Genomic DNA, 22,551 nt, shown 5'->3' on the forward strand with positions numbered 1-22,551 from the left:
CAGCGCTGGTGAGGCCACACCTCGAGTACTGTGTCCAGTTCTGGGCCCCTCAGTTTAAGAAGGATGTAGAGGTCCTGGAGCAGGTCCAAAGGAGGGCAACCAGGCTGGTGAAGGGACTCGAGCACAGGCCCTATGAGGAGAGGCTGAGAGAGCTGGGGCTGTTCAGCCTGAAGAAGAGGAGGCTCAGGGGAGACCTCATTGCTGTCTACAACTCCCTGAAAGGAGGCTGTAGCGAGGTGGGAACTGGACTCTTTTCACAGACGACCTTCAACAAGACAAGAGGACACAGTCTTAAGTTGTGCCAGGGGAGGTTTAGGTTAGATATTAGAAAGAATTTCTTCACGGAGAGGGTGATCAGGCTATGGAATGGACTGCCCGGTGAGGTGGTAGATTCTCCGTCCCTGGAGACATTTAAAAAAAGACTGGATGTGGCACTCAGTGCCATGGTCTAGCAACTGCTCCGGTGGGTCAAGGGTTGGACTAGATGATCTCTGAGGTCCCTTCCAACCCGGCTAATTCTATGATTCTATGAACTGGAAGCTCATGGCCATTCCTTCTGATTTTACAAACTGAGGTTTTTAATGGAATAAAGGGATTTACCTGGAAAAATCACTGTGTTCTCCATCCCCACCATCCCACCTCACCTTCCAGCACTGATTTTTTGCCACCATTCCCTCCTAGATATTCCCAGAAAACCTCTATTTCTGTGGCACTTCCAGTACCAAATGGAAACCCCAACAACCAGACCTCAAAAGGTGCTTAAAATTCCCACTAGGAAATGCTCCTCTTTATCCTCAGAAATATAAAAGGGACAAAAGCCAGAAGTTGTCACCATGAAGCTGATGGACTCCAGGACAGGGACTGCTTAAATCTGTGAATTTTCTGTGCATGTTGGGGTTTATATTAAGAGAATAAACCCCAAAAATGCTACAGGGAACCCCAAGCACTGTGGCCCAGCGTCTACAGAAAAAAACAAATGGTGAAGAACCATTCTGCTTTAACCCTTTAGCCAACAAAACTCTTCTTTTCATTCTTTTTTTTTTTCTTACTGGCACTATCAATGGGAAAGGAGAAGGCAAAATAACTAAATATAAACATTATTTGTGATAAACAAGCTCCTTGTACAGCAGAGGAGGAAAGATGGTGGGAAAATCATTAAAATTCTTCAAGTTCACTCATTTTGGCAATGATTTCCTGCACTTTCAGCCCTTCCAAGTTTCATTTCTTGGTGGATTCCAGAACTCAGTTGCCACTGATTTTATCACTGATCAAGCCCTACACCGAAATTATCATCTCAACACCTCCCTGGGCAACCAATTCCAATGCTTTTAGACCACCACCACCCCTCTTTTGGGGGAAAAAATGGTTCCTAAAAAAAATTTCACCCCTTGGACATCAGAATCCCAGCAGAGATTTTGCAGGAATTATGAGAAAAAGTCATCTGTGTAACTATATATCTAAATATCCTCATGAAAAACAACTCCTGCTTGTGCTAACAACTCCCTCAGGCATCAGGTGAAAGAAAAACAGGAAAAAAAAAAGATTTATTTGAAAAGCAGGAATTATTTAGCAGTCCTAGGAGCCCAGCTCCAGCTTGGTGATGCACCTGAGGATGCAGCCAGTGCTTAACTGAGTTCACCTTCCCCCAAGACAGTGAATTATTGGTCAAAAAAATCTCCTTTTTAACCCAGACACATTGTAGGAAACTTCTTGTAATGTTTTACTCAACATTTTCCAGTTCAACCAAGCCAAACCCTTTGCTAAAAAAGACTTTGGGAAGGATCTCTGCAACCCCAGGAGTTGGAACTTCGCAGCCTCGACCCCAAGTCCCAAGGGGTTTGCAGAGCTGGCAATATTTCCCCCAAAAGCTGCAAAGACATCACAGAACCCAACATCAACCACTTTTAGGAAGCTGAAGAGCAGCAAAAGCTGAGAGCAAGCATGGGAATAGAGGTTGATTCGTTCATAGAATCCTAGAATCCTAGGGGTTGGAAGGGACCTCGAAAGATCATCTAGTCCAACCCCCCCTGCCAGAGCAGGGCCACCTAGAGTACCTCGCATAGGAACGTGTCCAGGTGGGTTTTGAATGTCTCCAGTGAAGGAGACTCCACGACCCCCCTGGGCAGCCTGTTCCAGGGCTCTGTCACCCTTACAGTAAAAAAATGTTTCCGGATATTCAACTTGAACCTCCTGTGCTCCAATTTACACCCATTACCCCTTGTCCTATCACTGGTCACCACTGAGAAGAGCCTAACTCCATCTCCTTGACACTCACTCCTTACATGTTTGAAAACATTGATGAGGTCACCCCTCAGTCTCCTTTTCTCCAAACTAAAGAGACCCAGCTCCCTCAGCCTTTCCTCATAAGGGGGATGTTCCACTCCCTTCATCATCTTAGTAGCTCTGCGCTGGACTCTTTCAAGCACTTCCCTGTCCTTCTTGAACTGAGGGGCCCAGAACTGGACACAATACTCCAGGTGCGGCCTCACCAATGCAGAATAGAGGGGGAGGAGAACCTCTCTTGACCTACTAACCACCCCCTTTCTAATGCACCCCAGGATGCCATTGGCCTTCTTGGCCACAAGGGCACATTGCTGGCTCATGGTCATCTTCTTGTCAACCAGGACCCCCAGGTCTCTTTCACCTCCACTGCTCTCCAGCAGGTCAGCCCCCAACCTATACTGGGCCATCGTGTTGTTCTTCCCCAAATGCAAAACTCTACACTTCCCCTTGTTGAATTTCATCATGTTTCTCCCTGCCCAACTCTCCAGCCTGTCTAAGTCTCTCTGAATGGCAGCACAGCCTTCTGGTGTGTCAGCCACTCCTCCCAGCTTAGTGTCATCAGCAAACTTGCTGAGGGTACACTCTATACCCTCATCCAAGTCGTTGATGAAGATATTGAACAACACCGGTCCCAGTACCGACCCCTGAGGGACTCCACTAGTCACACACCTCCAACCAGATTCTGCCCCATTGACTACAACTCTCTGACTCCTTCCTTTCAACCAGTTCCTGATCCACCTCACTACCTGATCACCAAACCCATACTTGATCAACTTATCTACAAGGATGCTGTGAGAGACGGTGTCAAATGCTTTACTGAAATGAAGATAAACCACATCTACTGCTCTTCCATCATCTATCCACCTAGTAATTTCCTCATAGAAGGCTATGAGGTTAGTCAAACATGATCTACCCTTGATAAAACCATGCTGACTGCTCTTGATGACCCCCATGTCCTTGATATGCCTGGAGATAGTGACAAGAACAAGTTGTTCCATCACCTTTCCAGGGATGGAGGTGAGGCTGACCGGTCTATAGTTACCCAGGTCTTCCTTCTTGCCCTTCTTGTAGACTGGAGTGACATTTGCTATTCTCCAGTCCTCAGGCACCTCTCCTGTTACCCATGACTTACTGAAGATGATGGAGAGTGGCCTAGCAATGACCATCCTTCAGTCTTTTTTTTTTTTTTGTCTTTTTTTTTTTTAATAACTGAATTCTGGCAGCTGCATTAATTTGTGTTAACTACGTAGCTTAATGGCAAACTACTTCCTAAATCCATGCACTTCACCCTTAATTTCATTTAGGACCTTTTCTAACCATTAATCAAACTGATGGCCAATTACTCCAGCAAACCAGAGCCAGAAGGCAAAAAAAAAAACCCAAAAAAAGGTCTAATGAACCTTGCCACTGATGCCAACTTTCTTACCTGGGCAAACTCTGCCCTAAATCTGATTTTTCAAGCTGTGACATTGCAGGGAAATATAAAGATTTTGCCCTCCATCAACAAACCCACTGATGATGATCCAAAGGATGATGGAAATCAGGGCCTGGAGAAATCACAACCCCACAGTTCCTCTTATTTATGCCCTGAGAGCTGCAACCAGCTCCTAAAAACTATATGGATATGTTTGTAAAAAAAAATAATGTATTACACCACCTAAAAAAGTTATTTATTTTTTTCCATATGTCACAAAGGTGCTTTTCATATTTTGACTCCTCTGCAAGCACCAGGGTTACTTCTTCTCAAGCAGAAATCCCTCTGGAAAGCAGGGAAATAGGGAGCAAAGCACCCCAAGGGCTAAAGAAACCCCTTCCCTCATTAAAATACACATTTCATGGAATTCCCAATTTATACTACACGAGATTCCCAGAAATAACCCAGCTGGAAGCTTTTCTCTCCATTGAGACCCAAAAAATCCCAATAAAACCAACTAAAAAATCAGAGCTGAGCACCAAGGGTCAGGTTGAGGATTGGGAAGCACTTCTGAGGAAGCTTTCTGCTTTTTTTTAAATCAAACCAAGCAACAAAAAAGCTTTGTTTGGGGAGTTTTGTTTTTGAACAAGCTGTTAAAAACCTACATAGACATCTGGTGTTTTTATTTCTCAAATCCCATCAGTAGTGTGTGGAAGCTCTGATTAAATTTGCTTCTTTTCTTGTAATTTTTTTTTTTTTTTTAAGCATGTAACATGCTCTCCTCACTGGAAATAGCATGATATTAATATATTAATTATAATACCATGATATAAAAAAATTCCTAGCTTTAATATCAGATATTTTCAGAAGCAGGTGGATGCTACCAGCAGATATCACTGCACAGTGAAAGAAAATAAACTTCTGCTCTGGCTTTTCTTTTTGCTTCATCTTCTGTTTAATGCTCAGAAGAGAGATTTAATTCAGATTTCAATGGAAATACCAAAGTTCAGTCACTATTGTTAGGCAGCAATTAGAGTTATAAAGTAATAATGCTAATGCTTAAAAAAAAAAAACACCACAAAAAACCTCCATAAATTAAAAAAAACGAGGGAAATTGTAGAAAAAACTGATTTTAACAAAGCAATAGACACTAAAATTCAATAAACCAGCAGCTATGAGTCTTCTGGTGCTCAGACATAGAATCATAGAATGGGCTGGGTTGGAAGGGAGCTCAGAGCTCATCAAGTCCAACCCTTGATCCACTCCCCCCGTGGTTCCCAGCCCATGGCACTCAGTGCCACATCCAGGCTCTTTGGAAAGATCTCCAGACACGGAGAATCCACTACTTCCCTGGGCAGCCCATTCCAAGGGCTGATCACCCTCTCCAGAAAGAAATTCTTTCTCAGCTCCAACCTAAACCTCCCCTGGCACAACTTGAGACCCTTTGTGCCCTCTTGTCTTGCTGAGAGTTGCCTGGGAAAAGAGCCCAACCCCCCCCTGGCTCCAACCTCCTTTCAGGGAGTTGCAGAGAGTGATGAGGTCTCCCCTGAGCCTCCTCTTCTCCAGCCTCAACACCCCCAGCTCCCTCAGCCCTTCCTTCCTCCCAGGAATTCTGCTGGATCCCTTCCCAGCCTCCTTGCTCTTCTCTGCACCTGCTCCAGCACCTCAAGCTCCTTCCTGAGGGACTTGCTGAGAGGCCCAGAACTGGACACAGGACTCAAGCTGTGGCCTCCCCAGGGCTGAGCACAGGGGCAGAATCCCTTCCCTGGACCTGCTGGCCACGCTCTTCCTCAGCCAGCCCAGGATGCCATTGGCCTTCTTGCCCACCTGGCCACACTGCTGCCTCCTCTTCAGCTTCCTGGCAAGCCAGACTCCCAGCTCCCTTGCTGCAACCACTCCCTGCCCAGCCTGGAGCTCCCCAGGGGCTTCTTGTGGCCAAAGTGCAGGACCCGGCCCTTGGAATCTTCAACCTCATCCCCTTGGGATCAGCCCAACTCTCCAGTCTCTCCAGGTCCCTCTGCAGAGCCCTCCTGCCTTCCAGCTGATCCACACTTCCCCCCAGCTTAGTGTCAGCTGGGAATTTCCTGAGGATGGACTCAATGCCCTCCTCTAAATCCTCCCTCAAGATATTAAACAGCACTGGGCCCAACACTGATCCCTGGGGGACACCACTAGTGACCGGCCGCCATTTTGATGCAGCCCCGTTCAGCACCACTCTCTGGGCCCGGCCCTCCAGCCAGTTCCTAACCCAGCACAGAGTGCTCCTGGCTGAGCCATGGCCTGACAGCTTTTCCAGGAGAATCCTAGGGGAGACGGTGTCCAAGGCCTTGCTGAAGTCCAGGCAGACCACATCCACAGCCTTCCCCTCATCCATCAGTCGGGTCACATCTTCCTAAAGTAAAGACTTTCTCACCAACCCTAAGGCAAAAAACCCAAATCATCCACTTGGAGCTTTAAACACAATTCAGAAATTCAGAGAACACCATTTTAAGGGAGATACTTGGTAGTACAATGTAGTATTTGGTGGGGAAAGGCAATATTTTTGAATAAAACTTTCAAAATTTGGAAATTCTCAAGCAGGCACCTCAGCTCCCAAACCTCCCTTAAGGTCAAGGTGAGCCACAAGAGTAAACCCCATATTTTTACCCAAAAATTACCCCAGGTTGAGATTAACACTTCCACACGTGATTCCTGGCTCCTCTGCATGCTAATCATCTCTAAATCATATAAAAAAAATAAAAATAAAATCCAAACCAAGAAGCAAGCAACCAGAAAACAAAAACCCTCCAACACGATTTCTGTCTCCAAAGGGTGAATAAATCCTCAATGGGTCAGAATTGGGTCCCCAAGGCATTCAGGTACTTTTCTAAATGTCATTTAACAGCTTTTCCTAGTAGCAAAAATTCAGTTTAAGAAATTAATGCAAATCCCTGTGGATCTCAAATAGAAAACTTCAAGTTAGAGGTGGCTGAAGGTAACCAGGGCAACTCAACATCTTGGGATTGGGGACCATCTCCAATGCTCCCACATTATTTTTTTATTTGGAGAACACTGAGAATGGTTTTAGACTTCAAAAGGGGAGATTGGGATGAGATGTTGGACAGGAATTCTTTGGTGTGAGGGTGCCGAGTCCCACGTTTCCCAGGGAAGCTGTGGCTGCCCCATTCCTGGCAGTGTCTCAGGAAAGGTTGTACGGGGCTTGGAGCAACCTGGGCTGTGGCAAACAAAAGGAGTGTTAAAACCACTTCAGAGTCAAAACTCCCCACTAAAAGGTATTTCCAGAGTAAATACCTTTCAAACAAAAAAAGCTTCTAAGTTTGTATCTTATCCATATGGATTGGTTTTTCTGCAACATAATCCAAATCTAGGATTGTTTTTTACTTCTGCAATGACTTCAAAGCAACGTTCCTGAGCCAACCCCATTGGAGAACTTTCTTCCCTGCTCCTCCTTACAAGACATTTTTGAGAAAGGGAATAAAAAAGCAATATATTCCCTAAATCCATTTTAAAAAGCTGCCTGATTCTAAGGCCTTGGCAGTGTAATTCTGAATATTTACATGATTCTGCAAAGAAGAGGTGACAAAACCTCCCAACTTCCAGAAGATGTGATCCTCTTCTAACCACAGCAGCACCATATTTGCTCTTTGAGGTAATTAAAGGACATCTCAAATATTACCAGGAAAAAAAGAAGTTCTAAACAAGGGAATCTTAGCAAATCTATCAGTTCAGCAGCCCAACAAGACCTAAGTGATTTCCTAAGCCTCATGTGGCCTCACCTTGGATGGGGCTTTTCTTCTGCAGTAGCAACAAAACAAGTGTTAAAACCACTTCAGAGTCAAAACTCCCCAGTGAAAGGTATTTACAGAGTAAAAAACAAACAAAAAAAGCTTCTAAGTTTATATCTGATCCATATGGATTGGTTTTTCTGCAACATAATCCAAATCTAGGATTGTTTTTTCCTTTTCCAATGACCTCAAAGCAACGTTCCTGAGCCAACCCCATTGGAGAAGTTTCTTCCCTGCTCCTCCTTACAAGACATTTTTGAGAAAGGGAAATAAAAAAGCAATATATTCCCTAAATCCATTTAAAAAAGCTGCCTAATTCTAAAGCATTGGCAGTGTAATTCTGAATATTTACATGATTATGCAAAGAAGAGGTGACAAAACCTCCCAACTTCCAGAAGATGTGATCGTCTTCTAACCACAGCAGCACCATATTTGCTCTTTGAGATAATTAAAACACATCTTATATATTATCAGGAAAAAAAAAGAAGTTCTAAACAAAGGAATCTTAGCAAATCTATCAGTTCAGTAGCACAACAAGACCTGAGTGATTTCATAAGCCTCATGTGGCCTCACCTTGGATGGGGCTTTTCTTCTGCAGTAGCAACAAAACAAGTGTTAAAACCACTTCAGAGTCAAAACTCCCCACTAAAAGGTATTTACAGAGTAAAAAACAAACAAAAAGCTTCAAAGTTTGTAGCTTATCTACATAGATTGTTTTTTACTGCAACATAATCCAAATCTAGGATTGTTTTTTACTTTTCCAATGACCTCAAAGCAACGTTCCTGAGCCAACCCCATCGGAGAACTTTCTTCCCTGCTCCTCCTTACAAGGCATTTTTGAGAAAGGGAAATAAAAAAGCAATATATTCCCTAAATCCATTTAAAAATAGCTGCCTGATTCCAAGGCCTTGGCAGTGTAATTCTGAATATTTACATGATTATGCAAAGAAGAGGTGACAAAACCTCCCAACTTCCAGAAGATGTGATGCTCTTTTAACCACAGCAGCACCATATTTGCTCTTTGAGGTAATTAAAACACATCTGAAATATTACCAGGAATAAAAAGAAGTTCTAAACAAGGGAATCTTAGCAAATCTATCAGTTCAGTAGCCCAACAAGACCTAAGTGATTTCCTAAGCCTCATGTGGCCTCACCTTGGATGGGGCTTTTCTTCTGCAGTAGCAACAAAACGAGTGTTAAAACCACTCCAGAGTCAAAACTCCCCAGTAAAAGGTATTTACAGAGTAAAAAACAAACAAAAAGCTTCTAAGTTTGTAGCTTATCTACATAGATTGGTTTTTCTGCAACATAATCCAAATCTAGGATTGTTTTTTACTTTTGCAATGACCTCAAAGCAACGTTCCTGAGCCAACCCCATTGGAGAACTTTCTTCCCTGCTCCTCCTTACAAGACATTTTTGAAAAAGGAAATAAAAAAGCAATATATTCCCTAAATCCATTTTAAAAAGCTGCCTGATTCCAAGGCCTTGGCAGTGTAATTCTGAATATTTACATGATTATGCAAAGAGGTGACAAAACCTCCCAACTTCCAGAAGATGTGATCCTCTTCTAACCACAGCAGCACCATATTTGCTCTTTGAGGTAATTAAAGGACACCTCAAATATTACCAGGAAAAAAAAGAAGTTCTAAACAAGGGAATCTTAGCAAATCTATCAGTTCAGTAGCACAACAAGACCTAAGTGATTTCCTAAGCCTCATGTGGCCTCACCTTAGATGGGGCTTTTCTTCTGCAGTTGCAACAAAACGAGTGTTAAAACCACTTCAGAGTCAAAACTCCCCACTAAAAGATATTTACAGAGTAAAAAACAAACCAAAAAGCTTCAAAATGTGTAGCTTATCCATATGGATTGGTTTTCCTGCAACATAATCCAAATCTAGGAATGTTTTTTCCTTTTGCAATGACCTCAAAGCAACGTTCCTGAGCCAACCCCATTGGAGAACTTTCTTCCCTGCTCCTCCTTACAAGACATTTTTGAGAAAGGAAATAAAAAAGCAATATATTCCCTAAATCCATTTTAAAAAGCTGCCTGATTCTAAAGCATTGGCAGTGTAATTCTGAATATTTACATGATTATACAAAGAAGAGGTGACAAAACCTCCCAAATTCCAGAAGATGTGATCCTTTTCTAACCACAGCAGCACCATATTTGCTCTTTGAGATAATTAAAGGACACCTCAAATATTACCAGGAAAAAAAAGAAGTTCTAAACAAGGGAATCTTAGCAAATCTATCAGTTCAGTAGCCCAACAAGACCTAAGTGACTTCATAAGCCTCATGTGGCCTCACCTTGGATGGGGCTTTTCTTCTGCAGTAGCAACAAAACGAGTGTTAAAACCACTTCAGAGTCAGAACTCCCCACTAAAAGGTATTTACAGAGTAAAAAACAAACAAAAGAAGCTTCTAAGTTTATATCTGATCCATATGGATTGGTTTTTCTGCAACATAATCCAAATCTAGGATTGTTTTTTACTTTTGCAATGACCTCAAAGCAACGTTCCTGAGCCAACCCCATTGGAGAACTTTCTTCCCTGCTCCTCCTTGCAAGACATTTTTGAGAAAGGAAATAAAAAAGCAATATATTCCCTAAATCCATTTTAAAAAGCTGCCTGATTCCAAGGCCTTGGCAGTGTAATTCTGAATATTTACATGATTATGCAAAGAAGAGGTGACAAAACCTCCCAACTTCCAGAAGATGTGATCGTCTTCTAAACACAGCAGAACCATATTTGCTCTTTGAGGTAATTAAGGGACATCTCAAATATTACCAGAAAAAAAAAGAAGTTCTAAACAAGGGAATCTTAGCAAATCTATCAGTTCAGCAGCCCAACAAGACCTAAGTGATTTCCTAAGCCTCATGTGGCCTCACCTTGGATGGGGCTTTTCTTCTGCAGTAGCAACGAAACGAGTGTTAAAACCACTTCAGAGTCAAAACTCCCCAGTTAAAGGTATTTACAGAGTAAAAAACAAACAAAAAGCTTCAAAGTTTGTAGCTTATCTACATAGATTGTTTTTTTCTGCAACATAATCCAAATCTAGGATTGTTTTTTACTTTTGCAATGACCTCAAAGCAACGTTCCTGAGCCAACCCCATTGGAGAACTTTCTTCCCTGCTCCTCCTTACAAGACATTTTTGAGAAAGGAAATAAAAAAGCAATATATTCCCTAAATCCATTTAAAAATAGCTGCCTGTTTCTAAAGCCTTGGCAGTGTAATTCTGAATATTTACATGATTATGCAAAGAAGAGGTGACAAAACCTCCCAACTTCCAGAAGATGTGATCCTCTTCTAACCACAGCAGCACCATATTTGCTCTTTGAGGTAATTAAAGGACATCTCAAATATTACCAGGAAAAAAAAGAAGTTCTAAACAAGGGAATCTTAGCAAATCTATCAGTTCAGCAGCCCAACAAGACCTAAGTGATTTCCTAAGCCTCAGGTGGCCTCACCTTGGATGGGGCTTTTCTTCTGCAGTAGCAACAAAACAAGTGTTAAAACCACTTCAGAGTCAAAACTCCCCAGTAAAAGGTATTTACAGAGTAAAAAAAAAATAAAAAAACCCTTCAAAATGTGTAGCTTATCCATATGGATTGGTTTTTCTGCAACTCTTCCAAATCTATGATTGTTTTTTACTTTTGCAATAACCTCAAAGCAACGTTCCTGAGCCAACCCCACTGGAGAACTTTCTTCCCTGCTCCTCCTTCCAAGACACTTTTTCAAAAGGAAATTATAAAGCAATATATTCCCTAAATCCATTTAAAAAAGCTGCCTGATTCTAAAGCATTGGCAGTGTAATTCTGAATATTTACATGATTATGCAAAGAAGAGGTGACAAAACCTCCCAACTTCCAGAAGATGTGATCCTTCTCTAACCACAGCAGCACCATGTTTGCTCTTTGAGGTAATTAAAGGACATCTCAAATATTACCAGGAAAAAAAGAAGTTCTAAACAAGGGAATCTTAGCAAATCTATCAGTTCAGTAGCACAACAAGACCTAAGGGATTTCCTAAGCCTCAGGTGGCCTCACCTTGGATGGGGCTTTTCTTCTGCAGTAGCAACAAAACGAGTGTTAAAACCACTTCAGAGTCAAAACTCCCCACTAAAAGATATTTACAGAGTAAAAAACAAACAAAAAGCTTCAAAGTTTATATCTTATCCATATCAATTGGTTTTTCTGCAACTCTTCCAAATCTAGGATTGTTTTTTCCTTTTGCAATGACCTCAAAGCAACGTTCCTGAGCCAACCCCATTGGAGAACTTTCTTCCCTGCTCCTCCTTACAAGACATTTTTGAGAAAGGGAAATAAAAAAGCAATATATTCCCTAAATCCATTTAAAATAGCTGCCTGATTCTAAAGCATTGGCAGTGTAATTCTGAATATTTACATGATTATGCAAAGAAGAGGTGACAAAACCTCCCAACTTCCAGAAGATGTGATGCTCTTCTAACCACAGCAGCACCATGTTTGCTCTTTGAGGTAATTAAAACACATCTCAAATATTACCAGGAAAAAAAAGGAAGTTCTAAACAAGGGAATCTTAGCAAATCTATCAGTTCAGTAGCCCAACAAGACCTAAGTGATTTCCTAAGCCTCAGGTGGCCTCACCTTGGATGGGGCTTTTCTTCTGCAGTTGCAACAAAACGAGTGTTAAAACCACTTCAGAGTCAAAACTCCCCACTAAAAGGTATTTACAGAGTAAAAAACAAATAAAAAAACCCTTCAAAATGTGTAGCTTATCCATATGGATTGGTTTTTCTGCAACTCTTCCAAATCTAGGATTGTTTTTTAATTTTGCAGTGACCTCAAAGCAACGTTCCTGAGCCAACCCCATTGGAGAACTTTCTTCCCTGCTCCTCCTTACAAGACATTTTTGAGAAAGGGAATGAAAAAGCAATATATTCCCTAAATCCATTTTAAAACAGTTGCCAGATTCCAAGGCCTTGGCAGTGTAATTCTGAATATTTACATGGTTATGCAAAGAAGAGGTGACAAAACCTCCCAACTTCCAGAAGATGTGATCCTCTTCTAACCACAGCAGCACCATATTTGCTCTTTGAGATAATTAAAGGACATCTCAAATATTACCAGGAAAAAAAGAAGTTCTAAACAAGGGAATCTTAGCAAATCTATCAGTTCAGTAGCCCAACAAGACCTAAGTGATTTCCTAAGCCTCATGTGGCCTCACCTTGGATGGGGCTTTTCTTCTGCAGTAGCAACAAAACGAGTGTTAAAACCACTTCAGAGTCAAAACTCCCCAGTGAAAGGTATTTACAGAGTAAAAAACAAACAAAAAGCTTCTAAGTTTATATCTGATCCATATGGATTGGTTTTTCTGCAACATAATCCAAATCTAGGATTGTTTTTTACTTCTGCAATTACCTCAAAGCAACGTTCCTGAGCCAACCCCATTGGAGAACTTTCTTCCCTGCTCCTCCTTACAAGACATTTTTGAGAAAGGAAATAAAAAAGCAATATATTCCCTAAATCCATTTTAAAAAGCTGCCTGATTCCAAGGCCTTGGCAGTTTAATTCTGAATATTTACATGATTATGAAAAGAAGAGGTGACAAAACCTCCCAACTTCCAGAAGATGTGATCCTCTTCTAACCACAGCAGCACCATATTTGCTCTTTGAGGTAATTAAAGGACATCTGAAATATTACCAGGAAAAAAAAGAAGTTCTAAACAAGGGAATCTTAACAAGTTTATCAATTCAGTAGCCACCTCCACAAAATATAAAGAAATTCTGATTTATAGTATTAACTCTTTACCCATTCCTGAAATCCCAGGTATTTATCCCAAGCTGCAAGCAGAGAGAGATCCTAAAATACACTTCTACAAGCTGGAAATCATTCTGGTTGACCCTGGTTAACACATTTAATCATCTTTAAACATTGGTTTAAACACTCTGAGAGTGTAACAAACTGAGTTGAGACTTGGTATTTTTATTTCAGAGAGAGATGTGGCAAAAATCTGGCTAAAAGTCAATGCTAATATAGTAACAAAATTCTGATTTTCTATTTCTTCTTGCAAGTTCATTCACCTCTTGAAATATCAGGCTCATGTCCAACCCAAAAAGCTTATTTTTAGCTCTTTAAAAGACCTCCAGGGAATTCCATTGTAAAATACATTGTTCCTTCCCAAGCAGGCTCATTAATGAAGAGATGAAAAGCATCTTGCTGCCACGTGATACCCCAATCTTTGATCTGATGTTGTCTACTCAGACTTCAGAGAAAAAATAATTATTGGATTGTTAGATGATTTTTTTTTCCCTGTACTTTATGTCTCATTTATCCCTCTTTGCATCACAGAGAGATGAACAATTAAAAGATTACATTAACAAGAAAAAACCCAAGTTTTGCACCAAAAAGCTGTCAGGTTGTTAAATAAACAAGCATGTTAACTCTGAGGAAGCATAGAAATATCTCCACTTGTATCAAGCCAGACAAGAAAACTCCCAATTAATTATTCAGTTTGAGATCTAATGATTACAAGAGAAACTTCAGGGCTTCTGAAGTGGTAAGGATGGGTTCAATAAATAAAAAAAAAAAACCTTCTGAGCAAATGAGAAGTCCTGATATATTGCTCTGGCAAGACAGATATCAAGGGACTGCTGTCATCATCTCTCCAGCTCAGTCATGTCATTTCTTTTGAAGTCTTTTGAACATTTCCAGTTATTAATACAAAATTACATGATGAGGATGTTGCATTTGCAGTTAAATATCCCAAATGACAGATCCACTCAGGAAAATCAGAAAGTTACATCAATTCTGGGCCTTTTCTCCCTCATCTATCCTGTATTTTTAAATCCCTCATTAACATATCTGAGCAGAGCCTTTACCAAAGCAACCCTTGAGCTACAAACAAGATGAAGACACCCCCAAATTCCTGGATTCTTTCATTTTGGGGTAATTCCAGTTTCATCCTCAGCTCTATGCTGGCGTTCTGTCTTTTGGAGCATCATCTGTCTTTTGGTGCTGAACGGGGCTGCATCCAGTTGGCGGCCGGTCACTAGTGGTGTCCCCCAGGGATCAGTGTTGGGCCCAGTTCTGTTCAACATCTTCATTGATGATTTAGATGAGGGGATTGAGTCCATCATCAGCAAATTCGCAGACGACACTAAGCTGGGGGGGAGTGTTGATCAACTAGAAGGCAGGAGGGCTCTGCAGAGGGACCTGGACAGACTGGAGAGTTGGGCTGATTCCAACGGGATGAGGTTTAACACGGCCAAGTGCCGGGTCCTGCACTTTGGCCACAACAACCCCATGCAGCGCTACAGGCTGGGGACAGAGTGGCTGGAGAGCAGCCAGGCAGAAAAGGACCTGGGAGTCTGGATCGACAAGAAGCTGAACATGAGCCAGCAGTGTGCCCAGGTGGCCAAGAAAGCCAATGGCATCCTGGCCTGTATCCGGAACAGCATTGCCAGCAGGTCCAAGGAAGTGATTCTGCCCCTGTACTCAGCCCTCGTGAGGCCACACCTTGAGTACTGTGTCCAGTTCTGGGCCCCCCAGTTCAGGAAGGATATCGAGGTCCTGGAGCAGGTCCAAAGGAGGGCAACCAGGCTGGTGAAGGGACTCGAGCATAGACCCTACGAGGAGAGGCTGAGAGAACTGGGGTTGTTCAGCCTGAAGAAGAGGCGGCTCAGGGGAGACCTCATCGCTCTCTACAACTACCTGAAAGGAGGGTGTAGCCAGGTGGGGGTTGGGCTCTTTTACCAAACGACTTTCAACAAGACAAGAGGGCATGGACTTAAGTTGTGCCAGGGGAAGTTTAGGTTAGATATTAGAAAGAATTTCTTTACGGAAAGAGTGATCCGTCATTGGAATGGGCTGCCCACTGAAGTGGTGGATTCTCTGTCCCTGGAGATATTTAAAAAAAGACTGGATGTGGCACTCAGTGCCAGGGTCTAGCAACCGCAACGGTGGTTCAAGGGTTGGACTCGATGATCTCTGAGGTCCCTTCCAACCCAGCCAATTCTATGATTCTATGATCTCAAAGCCAGCCTTTCAAAGATGCCATCAGGTACCTCCCAACCCCCATGGCAATGCATGGATCTTTCATTTCATTTCAGATGCATTGCAGACAGAAAAGAAAACTTTTAAGAGGGGGAAGGACTTAATTTCTGACCATGGAGTTCTCCTAAAAATTAATGAGAGGGTTGCACCTATGTATTTATGCACACAGCAATCCTACAGCCACTCTTACCAAGTCAACCAAACAAATGGAATTATTTCTCCCCCTCAAACAACTGCTTCACACTACATTTGGAAGCTATCTATTTCAGCAAGGCAAATTAAAGCATATTGCCCAACAACTTCCCTGCCTTTTCAGCATTTGATCCCTTACAATTAAACCAATCCTATAATAAAGTGAATCACCACGACTATAAAGCCACGTTTTTATTTTTATCCAGTAAAACAATGGATTACATGAATGGATCCAAAGAATTCAGCCCTCCATTCCCAGTAATGACTCTATTTTATTAAGGCTTGATGAAAGGATCTTGTTGGACAAGCCCTGAATATCCTATAATCCAAATTAAGGCTCTATTCACTAAGTAGTTTCCAAGTCTGAGCTTTCAAGCCAGAACACAAACCCAAGAGCATATTGAAATAAGTTATTGTTTGTCTAAGTATTAACCATGGCACTCTTTAGAGCTGACTGAATGACACTAATGTGCTCTGCTATTGTTCAACACTTTCAATGAAGGAAAAAAAAGCAAAAAAAAGGCAGCTACTAGATTTAAATATATTTCAGAACCCATTACACACACAGAATCACACACAGAATCCTAGGGGTTGGAAGGGACCTCGAAAGATCATCTAGTCCAACCCCCCCTTGCCAGAGCAGGGCCACCTAGAGCACTTCGCATAGGAACGTGTCCAGACGGGTTTTGAATGTCTCCAGTGAAGGAGACTCCACGACCCCCCTGGGCAGCCTGTTCCAGGGCTCTGTCACCCTTACAGTCAAAAAATGTTTCCTGATATTCAACTTGAACCTCCTGTACTCCAATTTACACCCATTACCCCTTGTCCTATCACTGGTCACCACTGAGAAGAGCCTAACTCCATCTCCTTGACACTCACCCCTTACATATTTGAAAACATTGATGAGGTCACCCCTCAGTCTCCTTTTCTCCAAACTAAAGAGACCCAGCTCCCTCAGCCTTTCCTCATAAGGGAGATGTTCCACTCCCTTCATCATCTTAGTAGCTCTGCGCTGGACTCTTTCAAGCACTTCCCTGTCCTTCTTGAACTGAGGGGCCCAGAACTGGACACAATACTCCAGGTGCGGCCTCACCAATGCAGAATAGAGGGGGAGGAGAACCTCTCTTGACCTACTAACCACACCCTTTCTAATGCACCCCAGGATGCCATTGGCCTTCTTGGCCACAAGGGCACATTGCTGGCTCATGGTCATCTTCTTGTCAACCAGGACCCCAGGTCTCTTTCACCTACACTGCTCTCCAGCAGGTCAGCCCCCAACCTATACTGGGACATCGTGTTGTTCTTCCCCAAATGCAAAACTCTACACTTCCCCTTGTTGAATTTCATCATGTTTCTCCCTGCCCAACTCTCCAGCCTGTCTAAGTCTCTCTGAATGGCAGCACAGCCTTCTGGTGTGTCAGCCACTCCTCCCAGCTTAGTGTCATCAGCAAACTTGCTGAGGGTACATTCTATACCCTCAACCAAGTCGTTGATGAAGATATTGAACAACACCGGTCCCAGTACCGACCCCTGAGGGACTCCACTGGTCACACACCTCCAACCAGATTCTGCCCCATTGACTACAACTCTCTGCCTCCTTCCTTTCAACCAGTTCCTGATCCACCTCACAAATTAATATTTGCCAGGTTCTCTAAGCATCCCTGCTAAGTGAGGATTTCCACAAGTTTAGTTGTTTTAATCTGGTGAGAGGATGTTAACTAAATTGATTTCATCTTCCCATACTGATTGTTCCTGCTAAAACCAAAAAGCAGCTACAAAACTTGATTTTCAGCCCCTGGGCTTGGCAGTGGGAGCATCGATTGCAATGCCAAAAAACAGGAGATGATTTTCTGTTTATTTAGATCACTGTAGCAAGTCCTTCCCCTGCTTTGCTCAGATGGTTGCACTCAGAAAACTCATTCTTGGAAATAAAAGCATGAAAAATCTTATTAGAAAAGCAACAGATGTACTCACCCATCACTGAGAGCTCTGCAGAGCCACTGCTGTTCTCATTCATGTAGGTGACCACACATGTGTACGTCCCAGAATCATCATCAGTCACATTAGAGATGAGTAAATTACTGCCAGCCAGTAAGGAATACTTTTTGGACCTGAAACATGGATAACAAGTGGTCACACTGTGTTAGAGGTGTTATCTCTAGCTAGAAAAACCCACTAAATTATGCTGGCAGAAATTCTCAGTTGTGATTTTCTTTTTTTTTTTTTTGCTCTTAATAGCTTAACACTTCTGTTTTAAATACCAGCCAGCTGACATTTAGGAGCAAATCCCTGTGGATGAAGTGTGGAGATGAGTTTGAAGACAAGAGGGAGATTTTTTTTCCCCTGAGGACAGTCAGACATTGGGATGGTCCCACATGGGAAGGGGTGGGTGCCCCCACTTGGGAAAGTTTGAAGTCTCAGCTCAATGGGGTGCTTTACATAAACAAAAGTATTAAAAGGGTTGGACCAGATGATCATGAGGTCCCTTCCAACCTGACATTCCATGATTTTTTGAGTAGTAGCAGCAGCTTCACCACGATTAAGGATGAAAGCCTCTTGGCTTCCATAGCCACCCCACTGAATTTAAAGCATAAAAGGGGTGGGTTTGCCTTTACTTTGTTAAAAATATGAGCCTGTGAGCCATAAAGGATGGAGGTACCTCATGGAGAGCACTTCATCTCCTCTCAGCCAGGTGAAAGTGGGAGGGGGGTAGCCAGAAACACAGCATTCCAGAACAGCATCCTTCCCTTCCATGGCCACCACGCTGGCTGGGCGCTGCAGGAAAAACTGCTGCCTGTGCAGACCTGGATCTGAGAGAGCAAAATAGACATCTGTCAGAAAGAAAAGACAATAAACCAACCAACCCAAGAGCAAACAGTCAAAAAATACAGTATTTTTTTTATTGGAAAGTATTAAAGGGGAGTACAGTGCTGCATCAAAATGGCGGCCGGTCACTTTGGTGTCCCCCAGGGATCAGTGTTGGGCCCAGTGCTGTTTAATATCTTGAGGGAGGATTTAGAGGAGGGCATTGAGTCCATCCTCAGGAAATTCCCAGCTGACACTAAGCTGGGGGGAAGTGTGGATCAGCTGGAAGGCAGGAGGGCTCTGCAGAGGGACCTGGAGAGACTGGAGAGTTGGGCTGATCCCAAGGGGATGAGGTTGAAGATTCCAAGGGCCGGGTCCTGCACTTTGGCCACAAGAAGCCCCTGGGGAGCTCCAGGCTGGGCAGGGAGTGGTTGCAGCAAGGGAGCTGGGAGTCTGGCTTGCCAGGAAGCTGAAGAGGAGGCAGCAGTGTGGCCAGGTGGCCAAGAAGGCCAATGGCATCCTGGGCTGGCTGAGGAAGAGCGTGGCCAGCAGGTCCAGGGAAGGGATTCTGCCCCTGTGCTCAGCCCTGGGGAGGCCACAGCTTGAGCCCTGTGTCCAGTTCTGGGCCCCTCAGCAAGTCCCTCAGGAAGGAGCTTGAGGTGCTGGAGCAGGTGCAGAGAAGAGCAAGGAGGCTGGGAAGGGATCCAGCAGAATTCCTGGGAGGAAGGAAGGGCTGAGGGAGCTGGGGGTGTTGAGGCTGGAGAAGAGGAGGCTCAGGGGAGACCTCATCACTCTCTGCAACTCCCTGAAAGGAGGTTGGAGCCAGGGGGAGGTTGGGCTCTTTTCCCAGGCAACTCTCAGCAAGACAAGAGGGCACAAAGGGTCTCAAGTTGTGCCAGGGGAGGTTTAGGTTGGAGCTGAGAAAGAATTTCTTTCTGGAGAGGGTGATCAGGCCTTGGAATGGGCTGCCCAGGGAAGTAGTGGATTCTCCGTGTCTGGAGATCTTTCCAAAGAGCCTGGATGTGGCACTCAGTGCCATGGGCTGGGAACCACGGGGGGGGTGGATCAAGGGTTGGACTTGATGAGCTCTGAGGTCCCTTCCAACCCAGCCCATTCTGTGATTAAAGGGGGAGTATAAAAGGAGCGATCAATAATGGAGTCAGGAGGCAAAGGTTTACACAGAGCTTGCTGATAAAAATGGAAAAAACCCAAAATACAGACATATAAAAAAGGTATTGGATGGAAATCTATGGCTTGCTTTCAGGTGGAAGCCAGGGGAGCAATTTGAAGGCATAAAACCTTTATGAAGGCTTTTGGGAAAGTGAGGAAGGAGTGATTAGAGCTTGGTGGTGGAGTCGGGTCTTGGAAAGCTCCAGGAAAAAAGAAATGAGGTCCTGGTGCTCAATTTAAGAGCTAAACCACTGCCTCTGACTGCCAGGGGGAAAAACCCCCCAAAAGTAACAGCCCAGACCCAAATTTCCTCCCCTGTGCCTGAAATATCACCAAACAGGATGGGATGCCAAGGAAATCAGCTCTCTCTTTGCTTTTTAATGGATTTTTTTTTTTATTCCTTGCAAATTACTTTCGTTTTCTTCTCACAGATGTTGAAACAAATGTGCTGGACTGCAGCCACTCAACATCACTCCTTGTTTCCTGACACAGCCATAAAAATCAGACAATATCAAGCAACATTCTCTCTAAATGAATATTCCCACCCAATTACCAACCAGAAGATCTTTCAGAACCATCTCCAGAATAATTAGCTGCTTCTCCCATACAAGCAAAAGCTGTAAATTCTCTGCTGAGTACAGATTTCCAGCAGAATATTCCCATTTTTTATTGCAACCAGATGGACACAGAGTTTCCAGGCAGCAGGAAGAGCAAGTGATGCAGAAGTTACACACCCAACAAGAGCATCAAGCTCTGAGCTGCTCACACTTGCAATAAACCCACAGAAATTATTTAATATTTACCATTAAATACCTGGAAGCCACACACAACCCAACCTTGATTTCCCCTCAAGTTCAAAGATGAAAACAAAACCCAGAAAGGAAATAAAATCTGCAGAGTATCCAACCCTTCAAAAGCACTGAGGTTGGAAATCCCAAATTCCCATTTTTGATGGAAAGAAGCATCCTAGTTGGATGGAAGATGTGAGGAAGAAGAGAAGCAATAAAACTAGAGGGAATATGGCATAAATAGAGATTAAATTCCAAGTTAGAGGAATGATAATTGAAACCATGGGTTTGAGCAGAATACATTTGGCTGAGGCGAGTTCTGCAAATGCATCCAGAAGAAATGGAATTCCAGAGGGATTATGGGCTGGATATCAGACAAAGCTATAAAATCCTCAAGCACACAACTGAGTAGATATTTTTGGGAGAAAAAAAAGGCACATTCATATTTTAGGGATGTGAAATACATTTGGGTTGCGTTGGAGACTGGATTGGATGAGCACCCCAATGAAAGGAAAACTCTTGCATGGAGGCTGAGAGTAAGACCAAGATTAAACCAAAGCAACCCTAACCAAGGCAACCCCAAACCAAGACCAACCCCAAACCAAGGCAAACCTCACCAGAGACCACCCTCACAGAGACCACCCTAAACCAAGGCAACCCCAAACCAAGGCAACCCTAAACCAAGGCAACCCTAAACCAAGGCAACCCTAAACCAAGGCAACCCTAAACCAAGGCAACCCCAAACCAAGGCAACCCCAAACCAAGGCAACCCCAAACCAAGGCAACCCCAAACCAAGGCAACCCTCACCAAGACAACCCTCACCAAGACAACCCTCACCAAGACAACCCTCACCAAGACAACCCTCACCAAGACAACCCTCACCAAGACAACCCTCACCAAGACCACCTCACCAAGACCACCTCACCAAGACCACCCTCAACCAAGACCACCCTCAACCAAGACAAACCTCACCAAGGCAACCCTCAACCAAGGCAACCCTCAACCAAGGCAACCCTCAACCAAGGCAACCCTCAACCAAGGCAACCCTCAACCAAGGCAACCCTCAACCAAGGCAACCCTCAACCAAGGCAACCCTCAACCAAGGCAACCCTCAACCAAGACAACCCTCACCAAGACAACCCTCACCAAGGCAACCCCAAACCAAGGCAACCCCAAACCAAGGCAACCCTCACCAAGGCAACCCTCACCAAGGCAACCCTCACCAAGGCAACCCTCACCAAGGCAACCCCAAACCAAGGCAACCCCAAACCAAGGCAACCCCAAACCAAGGCAACCCCAAACCAAGGCAACCCCTCACCAAGGCAACCCCTCACCAAGGCAACCCCTCACCAAGGCAACCCCCAACCAAGGCAACCCTCAACCAAGGCAACCCTCAACCAAGGCAACCCCAAACCAAGGCAACCCTCACCAAGACCACCCTCAACCAAGACAAACCTCACCAAGGCAACCCTCACCAAGGCCACCCTCAACCAAGACCACCCTCAACCAAGACCACCCTCACCAAGGCAACCCTCACCAAGGCAACCCCCACCAAGGCAACCCCCCACCAAGGCAACCCCCACCAAGGCAACCCCCACCAAGGCAACCCCCACCAAGGCAACCCTAAACCAAGGCAACCCTAAACCAAGGCAACCCTAAACCAAGGCAACCCTAAACCAAGGCAACCCTAACCAAAGCAACCCCTCACCAAGGCAACCCCTCACCAAGGCAACCCCTCACCAAGGCAACCCTAAACCAAGGCAACCCCCAACCAAGGCAACCCTCAACCAAGGCAACCCTCAACCAAGGCAACCCCAAACCAAGGCAACCCCAAACCAAGGCAACCCTCAACCAAGACAAACCTCACCAAGGCAACCCTCACCAAGGCTACCCTCAACCAAGGCAACCCTCAACCAAGGCAACCCCCAACCAAGGCAACCCTCAACCAAGGCAACCCCCAACCAAGGCAACCCCCAACCAAGGCAACCCCCAACCAAGGCAACCCCCAACCAAGGCAACCCACCAAGGCAACCCCCAACCAAGGCAACCCCCAACCAAGGCAACCCTCAACCAAGGCA

General features: G+C 44.1%; 1 protein-coding gene across 1 annotated transcript in view; it reads right to left on the reverse strand.

Moving 5' to 3' along the window:
• The window catches only part of DCC (DCC netrin 1 receptor), a 459,073-nt gene that overhangs the window by 296,515 nt on the left and 140,007 nt on the right, over window positions 1-22,551 (reverse strand). The window lies entirely within an intron of this gene.

This window comes from Calypte anna, chromosome W (genome assembly GCF_003957555.1).
Source record: "Calypte anna isolate BGI_N300 chromosome W, bCalAnn1_v1.p, whole genome shotgun sequence".
In the NCBI taxonomy this organism is placed as follows: Eukaryota; Metazoa; Chordata; class Aves; order Apodiformes; family Trochilidae; genus Calypte; species Calypte anna.